We start from the raw sequence: 14958 nt of genomic DNA on the forward strand, positions 1-14958 counted from the left end.
CTGTGCGACCCCATAGACGGCAGCCCATGAGGCTCCCCTGTCCCTGGGATTCTCCAGGCAAGAACACTGGAGTGGGTTGCCATTTCCTTCTCCAATGCATGAAAGTGAAAAGTGAAAGTGAAGTCGCTGAGTCTTGTCCGACTCTTAATGACCCCATGGACTGTGGCCCACCAGGCTCTTCCGTCCATGGGATTTTCCAGGCAAGAGTGCTGGAGTGGGGTGCCATTGCCTTCTCCAAGAGATTTCATACATAAAAGGAATTAGCCACATTCAGTATGGCCACAGGGATTAGAGCTGTTCTAATGGACTCTTCAAGCATTTCACCTAAGCACAAAAAAGAAATTTTAGAAGTCAGAACAAAGCCTTCTCAAGATGAATGACTTCTCTCATGAGGTAGTGAATTCCCCATCACCAGAAGCACTCAAGAAAATCCTGGTCCACCACTTGCTAGAGATTCAAGCAGTAAACAGGAGCAGGGTAGAATTTAGAGGTCTCTTACAAGTCGGGGATTTTGTCCTAATTAGTTCTTTCCTTCTGATAGTAATCATCAATTTGGCCTTAAGAAAGAAATCAATCTTCATAGATCTTACATAGAATTTGATCTCCCGGCCTTTACCTTTTGCCAGGGCTTCATTTTATTAAAATCTGCCACCTTATTTATCCTTATACAGTTAGTGAGGTGGCAGATCTATTCATTAGTCTTACTTATCAAATACAGAAGGAAGAGAAATGTTCTACCAAGCCTCACCAGCTGGAAAGAGAAAAAGTAGCTAGAAGCAGTTCAGTCGCTGAAAAATGGGACTTCTTTTTATAAGGGGTAAAGAATAGATTTCAGTAAAGCAATCAAGTTAGGGAGGGCCATTTTTTAAAGTAGAAAGATATCCAGGTGTGTGAAATCATGTGTGTTAATGCCGCAACTCTTATGCGTTTTTAAAGGCAGACTCAGAGAAAAACCATGAGTGGTGCATTAGTTTGGCCACGAGTCCTGGTGAGTGAGTCCCCTGCCAGCCTCAGTCTTCTCACCTGCAGAATGGGAACATCAGGGGAATTCCCTGGTAGTCCAGTGGTTAGGACTCAGTGCTTTCACTGCTGTGCACCTAGGTTCAGTCTCTGGTTGGGGAGCTAAGATCCTGCAAGCTGCATGGCATGGCCAAAAAAATTAAAATTAAGAAAAGGAAGAATGGGACTGTCACTGCATTGATGAAGCCAGAGGTGCAGAGGCACTTTTGCAGCAGTGGGGGGAGTGAGGAGGAAGGTTCTGTCAAAATGCAGAATGCAGTGTTCACCAAGGGCTGGGCAAACAGGGAGATCAGGAGGTAAACTGGGGTTTGTCTACCCTGGCGCTGGTTGCCTCCGGTCTTATCACTCTCTGATCAGTTAAATCCAGCTCCCACACAGGCTCGGGTCCCCAAAGGCCAGCAGTGGCTCTGTCTGTCATCCAGCCCTGGGCAGCCTGACAGCTCCCCCTTACTACACTGTTGAGTTTGAGGAGTCACCCACCAGATTCCAGTTGGACACCCTCTTGACAGCCTCACTCCCCGGAGCCTCCGGGGACTCCTGCTCTGAGCTCTCAGGTAAGGAACCTTACTCTGTGAGTGTCAGTCGCTGTCACATTTCATCCGAGCGGTGGTGGTAGTGGCACCCAAGTTTGAAACCTCTGTTTACTGCATCAGAGACGCTTCTATGTGACCGAAATATCATTTTCAGTGCGTGGGAGAGTGGCCTTTCCCCATTCCTTTATATTTCATGTTCTTCTTTTATATCTTTGCAGAAATTGGCATGACAGGATGGTGTTGGTTTTAGAGAATGGTTTTTTGACAGGTAAACAATCACCACAGCAAATCACTTACATTCCTACCATGGAAAGACATTCTGCATGTATATAAACATGAAAACAGGTAAAATCCAGCATTGCTCTGACTTGGACATTATAGTAATATCAAACCCTTATTCAGCTTTCATCATGTGGCAGATACTATACCAAGTACTTTATATGCACTATCTCAGTCCTCACCATGAACCCTACCTGATAAGGATCTGGGTTTCCATCTTACACGTGGGAAAACTGAGGCACAGAGAGCAAAGCTGAAAGGCAAGTGCAGGGAACTCCTTGGTGGTCCAGTGTCCAGGACATCACGCTCCCAAGGCAGGGGGCTTGGGTTTGATCCCTGGTCAGGGCACTACATCCTACATGCCACAGCTAAAACCTGGTGCAGCCAAATAAATCAATAAATATTTCTAAAAATAAATAAATAAAAGCTAAGTGCAGAGCTGGGCTGTGGACCAGGGCTGATCTGACTTCTAAGCAAACCCATACCTCTTCATTCATTGCCTTCTATAAAGAGAGCTGGGGAAAGCATGATGCTTCTCTTCTCCCCAGTGCTTTAAAAATGACCATTCAGATAACTATTCGGAAGAGGAAGAAAAAGCCTTATGGGCTAAGACAGAGGTTAATCGTGTATATCTATGGTGAGCTATTAGTCCAAGGTCAGCTGCTTCGGGATGTAGTTTTGTTGTGAGTTTTGTTTGGTGGAGAAAGGAGTGTTGAGTGCTATCAGGGTTTTGATCAGATCAGCCAATATTTCATGGGTATTGATTTCACTGGGGACAGAGAGGAGTATGATGGGTCCCTCAAGGTGCTCCCTGACGCACAGGCACAGCCTGGGCACCAAGTTACTGCCTGGCCGATTCCGTGCAAAGTGAGGTGGTGAGAGGTGGGCAGACAGCCTCCAGGGACCCACTACCCCAGGATCAACCCCATGTCTCTTTGGCAGATGGGTCACCAGTTGTGATCATGCTTTGCCAGGCAATGGGTCAAACAGGAGACGTGATTGGCCCATTTATGCCTCTGAGCCCGCCCCTTTCCCAATTCAGAAATATGACTTTTATTGGGCCAAGGTCCCACTGACCTAAGTCTCTAGCCTTGTGGATAAATAGAAAAAGCATCAGAGGGAAGTTTCTTGAAGGCTGACTTCACCCCCAAAGAGTTACTCAGTGATGGAGTAACTTCCCATCACTTCCCCAGGGCACATACCTATGAAGCATCTCCTGGCTTCCAAGACTCTGTTACCGCAGGACGTGGGGAGCAGAATGTGGTTGTGTTAACACAGAATTGGATTTATTCCTCTTTCCCTACACAGGGAACAATCTAAATTTGGGAGTTTGGGGTTTGAGTCTCTTGTTAAAGCTGAGAAAGGCTTCAAAGACTCCACTGCTTCTTAATGGTTTTTCGGTTGTTGTTGTTGTCTTATTTGGCTGTGCTGGGTCTTAGTTGCAGCACTTGGGATCTTCAACCCTAATTGCAGTATATGGATCTAGTTCCCAGACCAGGGATTGAACCCAGGCCCCCTGCACTGGGAGCTTGGAGTTTTAGCCACTGGACCACCAGGGAAGTCCCTAGAGCTTTCTAAACGAGGAAAGGCTCACAGAGCCTGCGGTTGAAGGCCCCCTTTATTCCCTCCACGGCCCAGTGCAGCGCAGCAACTAGACTCTTTATCTGACTTCCACCTGGAGGACAAGAGACTTGTTTGCTCCCAATTGCTAAGACCACCTTGAACATGAATTTTGCTTTTGGCTGCAACCTTTCAGAAGCACCTCAAGAATAAACCACCAGAAGCTCCTCACACTTCCACAGGCACCCGAGGTTTTTCATGGCTGTTCTTTGTTTTGTTTTTGTAATAGACCAGCTGGAACCGAGGAGAAGGAAATGGCAACCCACTCCAGTATTCTTGCCTAGAGAATCCCGTGGACAGAGAGGCCTGGTAGGCTGCTGTCCATTGGGTCGCACACAGTCAGATACAACTGAAGCGACTTTGCATGCATGCATGCATTGGAGAAGGAAATGGTAACCCACTCCAGTATTCTTGCCTGGAGTATCCCAGGGACAGAGGAGCCTGGTGGGCTGCCGCCTATGGGGTTGCACGGAGTCGGACACGACTGAAGCGACTTAGCAGCAGCAGCAGTAGCAGCTGGAACTGAAACATCGTTCTGTTTGTCCCATTTCCTACTGTACATACAGCATCTTCACCTTCAAAATATCTGTGTTTGGGGGAACAAGAGCAGACTGAGAAAGCCCAGCAAGTGCTTTTTTTTTTTAAAGTGAAATAGGGAAATAAGTGAATAACTGTGATGCCCAGGCAGCAGAAAGTTAGGACGTTGGACAACATCAAATCAGTGGTTCAGGGTTGAACTGCAGGGAAGGGTCCTCAGTGGCAGCCTGGGGTTAGACGGACTGGCCTTTGTTTGTGACTTAATGTATGGGGGTCACCTCACTACTTGATCGATTGTGTTGATGGAGGGTCATGGATGCAGGCAGGATGCAGCATGAGCTGAGGTTGTGTATCGTTGGGTGGGAACTCAGTCACTTCAGTCGTGTCTGACTCTTTGCAACCCCATGGACTGCAGCCCTTGGGGCTCCTCTGTCCATGGGATTCTCCAGGCAAGAATACTAGAGTGGGTAGCCATTCCCTCCTCCAGGGGATCTTCTCCACCCAGGGACTGACCTTGTATCCCTTCTATCTCCTGCATCGGCAAGCAAGTTCTTTACCACTAACACTAACTGGGAAGCCCACGGTTGGGTAAAATCCTTTAATTGTCCAGTGAGGAAGGTACAGTCTGGCTCCTTCTGCTTCCACTGCTGCTTCTGCTTGGAATGAGGGAAAGAGCACAGGAGAGAAGTAGACACCACTGGCTCCACCCAGCCCTACACTCCACTCCCTCTGGCCATTATTGGCAACTGTGGGCAAGTCAGAGGGCTCTCTGCTTGACCCCTGCTTCTCTGTCTGTGCAAGGATAGGTAGCTTTCTCTAAAAGACGTCAACTTGACTTCCTTGCTTCTCTGAGTGGGCTTCTCAGACAGTAGCATCAGCTCCACTGGGAGTTTGCAGGAAGTGCAGAATCTCACCACCACCCCAGACCTACAGCCCTGGACTGCGCATTGTACCCAGGTAACTGCTGAGTTGGAGAAGGAAATGGCAACCCACTCCAGTGTTCTTGCCTGGAGAATCCCAGGGATGGCAGAGCCTGGTGGGCTGCCGTCTATGGGGTCGCACAGAGTCGGACATGACTGAAGCGACTTAGCAGCAGCAGCAGCAACTGCTGAGTACTCTGGGGTCTGATATACTGCTCTGTCCTCCCAAGCCGTTGTGACTGCATCAGGCATCTCGCAAAGGATACCCCAAAACATGCCTGAAAAGACCATCTATAGATGTCAGGACTTGGGGGGCAGACCAGGGCGGGACGTGGGAGAAGACTTTTCGTAATGTTTTCTTTGTTCAGCTGTTACAAGTTGTTCTAAGACCTCCGTGTTCTCGGAGACGTTTTCTAATAGTCACTTGTGCATCCTTTCGCTGCCAGTCACTTCTCCCTGACTAGAGGTGTGAGATGTTTTTCAAGCCCGCTGCAAATGTCTGGTAAATTGCCTTCCCTGCTGAGTGGCTTTTATTTCCTGCTGTGTCTCACCAGGGGGCACTGTGAAGAGAGCTTTGAAACACCACATATATTATTAAATATAAGCAGTCACCCTTTCCAGTCACCTGTTTCTGATGACAATGTAGGAATTAGTTTCTTTAGCAAGCATTAGATATAAGTCAGTCCATTCTGGGGAGAGATGACACAGAAAGCTAAGGGCATTTTTTAAAACCACATATGCATGCGTCAGATTGGCCAAAAGCAGCTTGTGTTCCAAGTGGGACAGAGAGGCCACTCAATGGGCAGGAGCAGAGAAGGGGATTAAGGGAAAGAAGTGTGAATGGCTTGAAAGAGGATGTTTCAAGGGTACATGGGCAGAGGGAGTGGGGCTGACTGTCTGAAACATCTTCCTTAGAAACGTCCTTTGAGAGCATAAAAATTAGAACAAGAAACTATGGTGTTTACCGACAGCCCCAAACTCCTACGATTTCAGCCTTTAGATTATGTCTCTATATACCTGTTAATGAAACATGATCTTTTTGCTTTTTTGCAAAAAGCAAGTCTTTTCGTCCAAAGGAGATCAAGGCCCTGCCTAAAAGGCAGTGTGGAGAAGGAGTATTGGTCAACGAACCAGATAAGCAAAGCCAACCTCCCACCCCAACTACCTGTGTACACAAACCGTCATCGCAGACTTCTCCAAAACTATCTGACCCAGGCACCAGCCGTGCATGTGACTGGGACTTGGTTTAGCAAACCACCTGCCTGTGACACCCTCCACTTACTCTATGATGGAGGTTCTCAGCGAGGGGAGGGGGCTGTGAGCTTCCCTCCCGGGGATTTGGCAAGGTCTGGAGATATTTTTGGTGTCACAGCTGAGGGAGGGGGTGCTGCTGGCATCTAGTGACAGAGCTGGGATGCTGCTAAACCTCCTACGAGGCACAGGACAGGCTCCATGGCAGAATCATCGGACCCTAAATGTCTTCAGTGTTGAGGTTGAGAAGCTCTGTTCTGGGAAGATGGGTTTGTGTTTTTATTCGCTGCTCAGCACGGCGGTGTTGAAGGAATCTGGGTCAGAACTTCCTCCCATAGTTTCTTGGGTCACAGGCAAGTCTGCGTGAACAGACTCTAGCAATGAGCCGAGATGGCTCCAGACCCTACCACCAGGTTCGGCCACCTCAGCTATGTTACCACAGGGCCTCGTGGGAGGGCAAAGCCCCTTCATTTACATTGTAGTCTCCAAGGGGATTTCTGAGGTTTAGCTTCTTCCAATCCTGGTATCTTGGCATAGATGGAGGCCTCTGGGAGGTCAAGAGAAATCCAGGTCATATCCATTTTGGAAGCTCCAAGTATAAAAATAAAGAAAGGCAGAAACAAGATTACAAAAATACCAATTAATTTTAAATACTTGCATATAAGGAATTAATATTTCTACCCCTGAATAATAGAATGCAATATACTTGTGCTCTTCGCAATATAACTACAATGTTTATAAAATTCAAATGTTATTTCAGAGTGCCCTGCAAACAAGGTTGTCCCATAATAGGACACAACCTTATAGGTGGACAGTGAAAGTCTTTTCTTCAGTCTTGTTGGTCTGTAGCTCTAAATATACTTTACTTGGAAAAATATTAAAGATCTAAATGTACAGCTCTTTGAGGCTATGTCATTAGCAGCAAAAGTTCAAAGACAGAAAGTAATAGTTAAAACATATAAAAGCTTACCTATGTATGTATGTATCTGTGTAACTATATATTTATGGTCAATGCATATAAGTACTGGATGGCCTAGGTAGTATTCTGAGTTAAATCAATAATAAATGAATATCCTATGTTGTTTTCAATTCCATTTTACAGAAGGGAAAACTGAAATGGAGTGAAATCAAGTGATTTGCCAAAGGTCACATACTTTAGAACTTTAGGTATGTTCGTAGAATCAGGTATATAAGTAAACCCAGGATTCAGGCTGAGGGAGGTGGACTCTGGAGGCCACACCCTTAAGTCTTGTGATACATAGCCTCTCAAAAGGAAAGACAGGGGCTCAAGAAGATGTGCAGAAGCACTGAATGGCTTTAGAAATTCTAGCATCAGTGTGACTGATGCTAGCAGTACAGGTGCTGGAGTCAGACAGATCTGAACTCAAATCCTGATTCTGATCCTTGTTAGCCATGCGGCCATGGGCTTCTTCATTTAAAGCTGGTTTCCTCTGCTGGAACATAGGCAAAGTGGTCCCCATGTGTCCAGTGAAGCTGTGTTGGGATCTGAGAATTAGCACAGGGGTACAACAGGGTGCACAGCTGTGTGATGGTAAACTGAAGCTCAGAGAGAGCAAGTTGGTTGCCCAAGGTCACACAGCAGTCTAGTGACAGGCCTCTGGACACCTGGTCCAGCATTCTTGACACATCAGCAATTCTCAGTTATTTCACATAGCCGGTCCCCCCATCCCCAAATAGTGTCGTTCTGAAGCTTCCCATTTCAGGGCTGCAGATAGACTCTGCTCACCTGCAAGTCTGGGCTGTCCTATGTGGTGGTTCATGCCAAACTGGGTGGAGTTGTTCAGTTGCTAAATCGTGTCCAACTCCTTCACTATCTCCCAGAGTTTGCTCAAATTCATGTCCATTGAGTCAGTGATGTTATCTAACCATCTCATCCTCTGTCACCCCCTTCTCCTCTTGCCCTCAATCTTTCCCAGCATCAGGGTCTTTTCCAATGGGAAATTAGAGATCGCAGTTAGAGATGCTTAAGTTCAAGAACAAGTCGGGGCAAAGAATGCTCAAGCTCCAGGCACAAAACTTGAGTGGCCACTAGGTGGAGCCACACTTCCACATTCAGGGGGCTCTCAAACTGTCTCCAGAGGAGTGACTGAGGAGTCTCATGCGTTCACTCACTCACTCATTCACTCAGTAAATATTAACTCAGTACCTACTCTGTGCTAGGCAGGGTGATACAGCAGTGAACACTGCACTAACAAACCCTGTAATTAGAATCTGATAACTCTGTTTTAATGTCTCATAACTAGGCAACAACTACATCATTCTACTCACTCCATCCTTAAGAGGGCTCCAGAGATGTCATGCTTCCCCTTCTTATTCAGATATTCACTGGGCTTGTCTTCTCCTCCAAGCTCTGGGAGTCATAAGATGGATCACTCTCTGGTGAACAAGTCAAACACGGGCATTCAACTTGACCTGTGTGATGGCTGATGTTTGCCAGAGGCTGGCCAGAGGAGCCCAGAACTTGCCTTTAAATGTCTCCAGGACCCTTTAGCGTCAAGTCGGTTCTCTGTTGGCATCCTGAAGCAGGGATATCAAAACCTTTGCCCCGCCCATCCTTTCTCTGCTTCTTGTGGGCAACTGGATCCGTTTCCCAGTCCTTGTTCTCGTGACAATGGAAATAGGGTTCTGTCTCCTCAGAAACCTGTCTGAATGCCACCAGGTGGGACTTGAGATGGCGGGGATGTGACTGATTTCTTTCACCCGGGGCTTTGGTGGGGCTTCCGTCTTCCCAGGGTGCACATTCCTGCCTTCCCTTCCAGAAGGGGCCGTGCAGGTGTGAAGGGAGCCACTAAGAATGAAGTTGGAAGACTCAGGCCCTGATCCGGTATCTTAGATCAGTCACATCCTTCTTCTGGGTCTCAGTCTTCTCATCTGTGGTAAATTAAACACAGCCACCAATTCTTTACAGACCCTCCCATCAGCAGATGGTGGCTTTTCCCACTTCCCTCCATCCCTCCTCGGCCTTGCTGTAATCCAAATGGCATCATCTCTCCCTAGGTTAGCCATATGGTGGCCTCCTGATGGTTTCCCCACATTCACTTGGTCCCCCAGCACACATTCTACACACCGGAGACCAGATGACATGAAAACGTTAAGTTACATGCGCCCTTTGTCTGTCGTATGCCCCATGACGGCCCCCAGCCTCCCTTACCACCAGCTGCCAAGACAGTCGCCATCAGGCTGCCCCCACCTCTCCACCTGTCTTCTCCTGTCCACTCTGCTCCAGCCTCACGTCTGGGGTTGGAACCTCAGTACCGCACGGCTGGTCACCTGGAGAGAGCAGAAAACCAAGGTAGGACTGGAGTTAGCAAGCTTATGGGATTGAAGTTTCGACTTAAGACAAACAGTGAGGTCTTACCCAGGACCTTCCTTGAACTTGGGGAAAGGGTTTTCTTTCCTAAGAGGTAGAGATGGTGGTGGCATCCAGAAGGGAGGGTTTGGGAAAATGCAGAGTTTCGGTGCAGGCTAAGTGGTCAGAAACTTCAGCTGTCCCACAGCATCTGGACAGGGAACCAGGTAAGTGAGTCGGAATCAGGCCGCCACAACCACATTCACTTGCACTTCTCAGTTTTCCCTTGAGAAACTGCACCTCTGGTCCTCCGTTAGGGTGTCAACTCCTCTTGGGGGGAGGACTATGGTATATTCCTCTTTGTAGCTTCCTGTCTCTCAGAGCTCTGCACAAAGATGTCAGAGAAAATGGTTTAAAAAAAAAATAATTCTAAGCTATTTGTTTATTTATCTGGCTGCATAGGGTATTAGTTGCCACACAGGGGATCTTCGTTCTTCGTTGTGGCATGTGGAATCTTTAGTTGCAACGTGTGGACTCCTGGTTACAGCCTGTGGGATCTAGTTCCTTGACTAGGGATCAAAATGGGGCCCCCTGCGTTGGGAGAATAGAGTCTTAGCCACTGGACCACCGTGGAAATCTCAGAGAAAATATTTTATGAATGTCATGAGCATCAGTTCTTCCTGCCAGCCCACTGCTGGGAGCAGTGTCTCAGTTTCTCTTCTAAAGAACTCTCTTTTTCCCCACTCTCACCCACATGCTCCACGTAAGAGCTGACTCCCTCCCTGGTTCCAGAGCTGGACACATGCTTCAGTTCAGTTCAGTCGCTCAGTCGCGTCCAACTCCCTGCGACCCCATGAATCGCAGCACACCAGGCCTCCCTATCCATCACCAACTCCTGGAGTTCACTCAGACTCACATCCATCAAGTCAGTGATACCATCCAGCCATCTCATCCTCTGTCGTCCCCTTTTCCTCCTACCCCCAATCCCTCCCAGCATCAGAGCCTTTTCCAATGAGTCAACTCCGCATCAGGCGGCCAAAGTACTGGAGTTTCAGCTTTAGCATCATTGCTTCCAAAGAACTCCCAGGGCTGACCTCCTTCAGAATGGACTGGTTGGATCTCCTTGCAGTCCAAGGGACTCTCAAGAGTCTTCTCCAACACCACAGTTCAAAAGCATCAATTCTTCGGTGCTCAGCTTTCTTCACAGTCCAACTCTCACATCCATACATGACCACAGGAAAAACCATAGCCTTGACTAGACAGACCTTTGTTGGCAAAGTAATGTCTCTGCTAAACAAAACATCACCTTCTCCTGACTACAGTGACTGGTTTAGGAGTGGGCAAGTGACCATTTCAGAACCAAGGAGACAAATGAGACAGAGAAGCAGAGTTTATAAAGGCAAGTGCTTTTCTGTTAAGACAGCAAGTAGTACAACCTGGAAACTGCTGAAGGCCTGGAATTAGTTAAGTGCATTGCAAAACAGAGACAGAAAATAGGAGAGAGGTCAAATCCTGATGATATGGGTTAAGCCCCTGGATCCAGCTCAGGTCTGAAGCCATTGCATCCTTGAGTCGTCAGAGTATGTAAATTCCATTTCTTGCCCAAGTCAATTAGAGTTTGGTTATCTGTCACTTGCATCTGGAAGAGTTCTGACAGATAAATGAATGGATGAAAAATCTACCAGAAAACTTGAGGCATAGAGGAAAAGATTCTGTGCTAAAACTCAGGATGGTATGTTGCTGTTTACTAATTATGTGACTCTAGGCAAGTTGCCTGATGTCTGTGGACTTCAGTTTAGAACTCTGATAATCATTCACTTGGGACTTCCCCGGTGGTTCAATGGTAAAGAAGCTGCCTACAATGCAGGATACCTGGGTTCTATCCCTGGGTTGGGAAGATCCCCTGGAGGAGGAAATGGCAACCCACTCCAGTATTCTTGCCTGGAGAATCCCCATGGACAGAGGAGCCTGGCAGGCTATAGTCCATGGGGTCCAAAGAGTTGGACGTGACTGAAGCAACTGAGCAAGCCAGCAAATCATTCATTGATTCAACAAATACTAACAGCATTTATTGTGCCAGGCACCATGCTAGGTATTGATTGGCTCTACTGTAGTAACAAAGCCCTGACGGTTCCTATTTTCATGAAAATGAAAAGTTCAGTTCTAGAAAAAATAAAATTGATTGTGTCATGGCAAAATCTGTTTGAAGTAGAAGTTTCTAGCACTTAGCAACTGGTAGCTATTATCCTTCCACTCCTTGTCAGCTAACTAATATTGTAGGGTTAGCTATAGAAGGGGCAAGAAGTAGAGCCTAGTGTAATGGGTGTAGGGGTACCATGCACTTCACTTCCTTCTCTGGCTAAGGACCAATCAGAAATCATGTTTATGAGCCTAAAAGGTGTAATGATAGCCTTGCATGGGCTTGAGTCCAATCTTCTGGGACCTTTAGCTCTATAGCCAACATGCTACCAAGTATATTTTGTTCTGGCCTCTGGCAAAGAGGCTTTTCTGAGTTAAATATGCTCATCAGTGTTCCCAAGAATCAAGCTTAGAAACGGAACTACTTAAGCATGATCTCTTTCAATTCTTGTTGTAAGGAACTAATAACGCCAACTGCAGTTGGATTTTCAATCCTAAAGGGAATTCACAGCTTGGGTTGAAGTGGCAGAATGTCAGATCTAAAACCAATAAAAAAAAAAAAAAAAAGTGTCAGTTCAGCAGGCCCAAGGTAGCTAGAGCCATACTCCACCTTCTATTCTTTATTTACTCGTTTAACAAATACTTATCAAATACCCACTCTGAACCAGCACCATCATGGAGCAGAAGCTGTCTCATGATAGGGCAGCCCCAGAGTGAATGAATCCAGAGGCAACTACTCAAATACGAGCCCACTCTTGCATACCAGGTGTGTACACCTAAGTGCAGCCAGATGTTAATAAGTCAGTCTTTACTAATAAATCAGCTCATGTGCTCTGGTCTAAATATAGCCCAGGTTCTTGCCTGTTCCCATAATTATTGCTGCATTTTAAAATGACCTCAAAGCTTAGTAGTTGGGTACTGAATGCTACTGAACTGTACACTTAAAAATGGTTAAAATGGTAAATTTTATAGTATATTTAACCACAATAAATTATGGAAGGATTAAAAAAAAAACTTAAGGGTTTGAAGCAACCATTTAACTACGCTCACAGATTCAGGGGAGAGCGGTCAGAATTGGGGGCAAGGCACAGTGGGGAGGGCTCATCTCTGCTCCACAAGGTCTGGGTCTCAGGTGGAAAAACTCAAAGGCTGAGAGGAGGGGTTAGTGTCTGTGTGCTGAAACCATCTGAAGGCTCTTTCATTTCTGTGTCTGGCTTGACTCAAAATCTAGGACTGTCTACTGGGGCACCCACGTGTGGCCTCTCTATGTGGTTTGGCTTCCTCACAACACAGTGGCCTCAGGGTAGTCAGACTTTTTATATGGCAGCTCAGAACTCCAAACATAAGTGTCTCATGGAGGGAGAAAAGGCAGAACTTGCATCCTATTTATGACCTAACCTTGGAACTTCTGGCATGCTGTATATTGGTCAAACCAGTCATAAGCCTATCCAAACTCAAGGCTGGGGTGGGTAGAGCTAGACCCCGGGTCTTCATGGGGGAGCATCAAGAACACATAGTGGAAAAACACGTCTGAAGGAAGATATTGTTGCAGTCATTTCTGAAAAAATACAGCCTGTCATACCACCTTTGAAAATGGGCCAAAAGTAGGGCCCTTTCCTGGTGATCCAGCAGCTAAGACTCTGTGCACCCAATGCAGGAAGCCTGGGTTCAATCCCTGGTCAGTGAACTTGATCCCACATTCTGCAACTAAGTGTTCGAATGCAACTAAAGATCCCACATGTCACAACCAGGACCAGGCACACCAGATAAGTAAATAAATATAAATAAAAGGTTTGGGTTTTTTAATAAAATGGACCAAAAGCAAAGAAGCTACAGAGGAATCGGTTTAGAGAAACAGTCCTGGAAGAGATGAACACATACTCAGCCTACCCTAGGGGTTAGCAGTTCACGCCTGAGAGGATCCCTCCCCGGGCTGGGCAAGTTCCAAGGGGATCCAGCTGAGTGTACAGAGTTGCTGGTGTCTAGTTGTAGTTCTGCCAGTCCCTAACTGAGTGTGATCTCAAAATAGACGGGGAGTTCCCTGTTGACCTAGGGGTTAGGATTCGGGGCTTTCACTCCTGCAGCCAGGGTTCAATCCCTGGTCAGGGAACTGAGATGCTGCAAGGCACATGGTGCAGCCAAAATATTGGAAAAAATTAAATGGAGGTAATTTTTCATCATGTTTAATCAATATTGTTGCAAAACCAAGCAAACTATAGTATGTGAGGAAAATGTGTTGCAAACTGCCCACAAATTGACCCCATATGTGGACAGCCCATTCTGACAATAAAAATGGAGCAGAGCATATGCTGCTGGTTTTCTTTGCCACCACTCTCTCCATAGCAATCACCCTCCTGTTTTGCTTGCCAGTCTCAGATGTAGGGAAGAGAGATGAAAACTCAGAGAGGGCAAGTGACCAAGACAGGGTCACACAGCCAAGAAAATCAGCTCTTGAAAATATCTACCTACCTGATGACTGTCCTGCCAGTTTTTCCCCAGCACACAGCCTCATTTCTGCTCCCCACCCTGAACTAGTCTCACGGTGCATTGAAGGTCAGCAGCTCCAGAAGCCCATCATGATTTAATTCTTGTAGAGGTAGATGGCAAGTGTCCATAGTGTGTGAAAGTGTTAGTTGGTCAGTCGTGTCTCTCTGCAACCCCATGGACTGTAGCCCACCAGGCTCCTCTGTTCATGGGATTTTCCAGGCAAGAATACTGGAGTGGGTTGCCATTTCCTCCTCTAGGGGATCTTCCCAACCCAGGGATCAGACCCAGGTCTCTCGCATGGTAGGCAGATTCTTTACTGTCTGAGCCACCAGGGAAGCAAGTGCCCATGGTAAGTGCCAATTTGTAGTTGACAGTATCCTAGCTACTTGCTAGCTGTGTGGCCTTGGGAAGGATAGTATTCCCCCTAAGATCTCCCACAAAGGGTTAAGAAGTTACCAAGTTTACATAAGGCACTTAAAATGGTGCCTCCTGTATATATCAAGCACTCTGTGTTTGCTGCTGCTACAACCACTACCTTGTACTTAGTACATAAGTAACATGCAAGAATGTAATGAAATGTAATGGCTGAACTATCTCCTTGAAATAATTCATTTAGAATTCCCTGGTCATCCTGTGTAAGGCTGGGGCTTTCACTGCTCTGCTGAGCTTGGGGAACCAAGATTCCACAAGCCCTACCGCCTGGCCAGAGAAGGAAAAAAAAAAAAAAAAAAGTTCATTTTGGAGAAAGCTTTTAAAAACAAACCTAAAACCTCTACCATTGTCAGCTCTGAGAATATGGAGGCAAAATAAAGGTTGGTGTAAATCTGGCTCTGACCTTTACAGTTCCAATTTATTTATTCAT

This window comes from Bos taurus, chromosome 5 (assembly GCF_002263795.3).
Source record: "Bos taurus isolate L1 Dominette 01449 registration number 42190680 breed Hereford chromosome 5, ARS-UCD2.0, whole genome shotgun sequence".
In the NCBI taxonomy this organism is placed as follows: Eukaryota; Metazoa; Chordata; class Mammalia; order Artiodactyla; family Bovidae; genus Bos; species Bos taurus.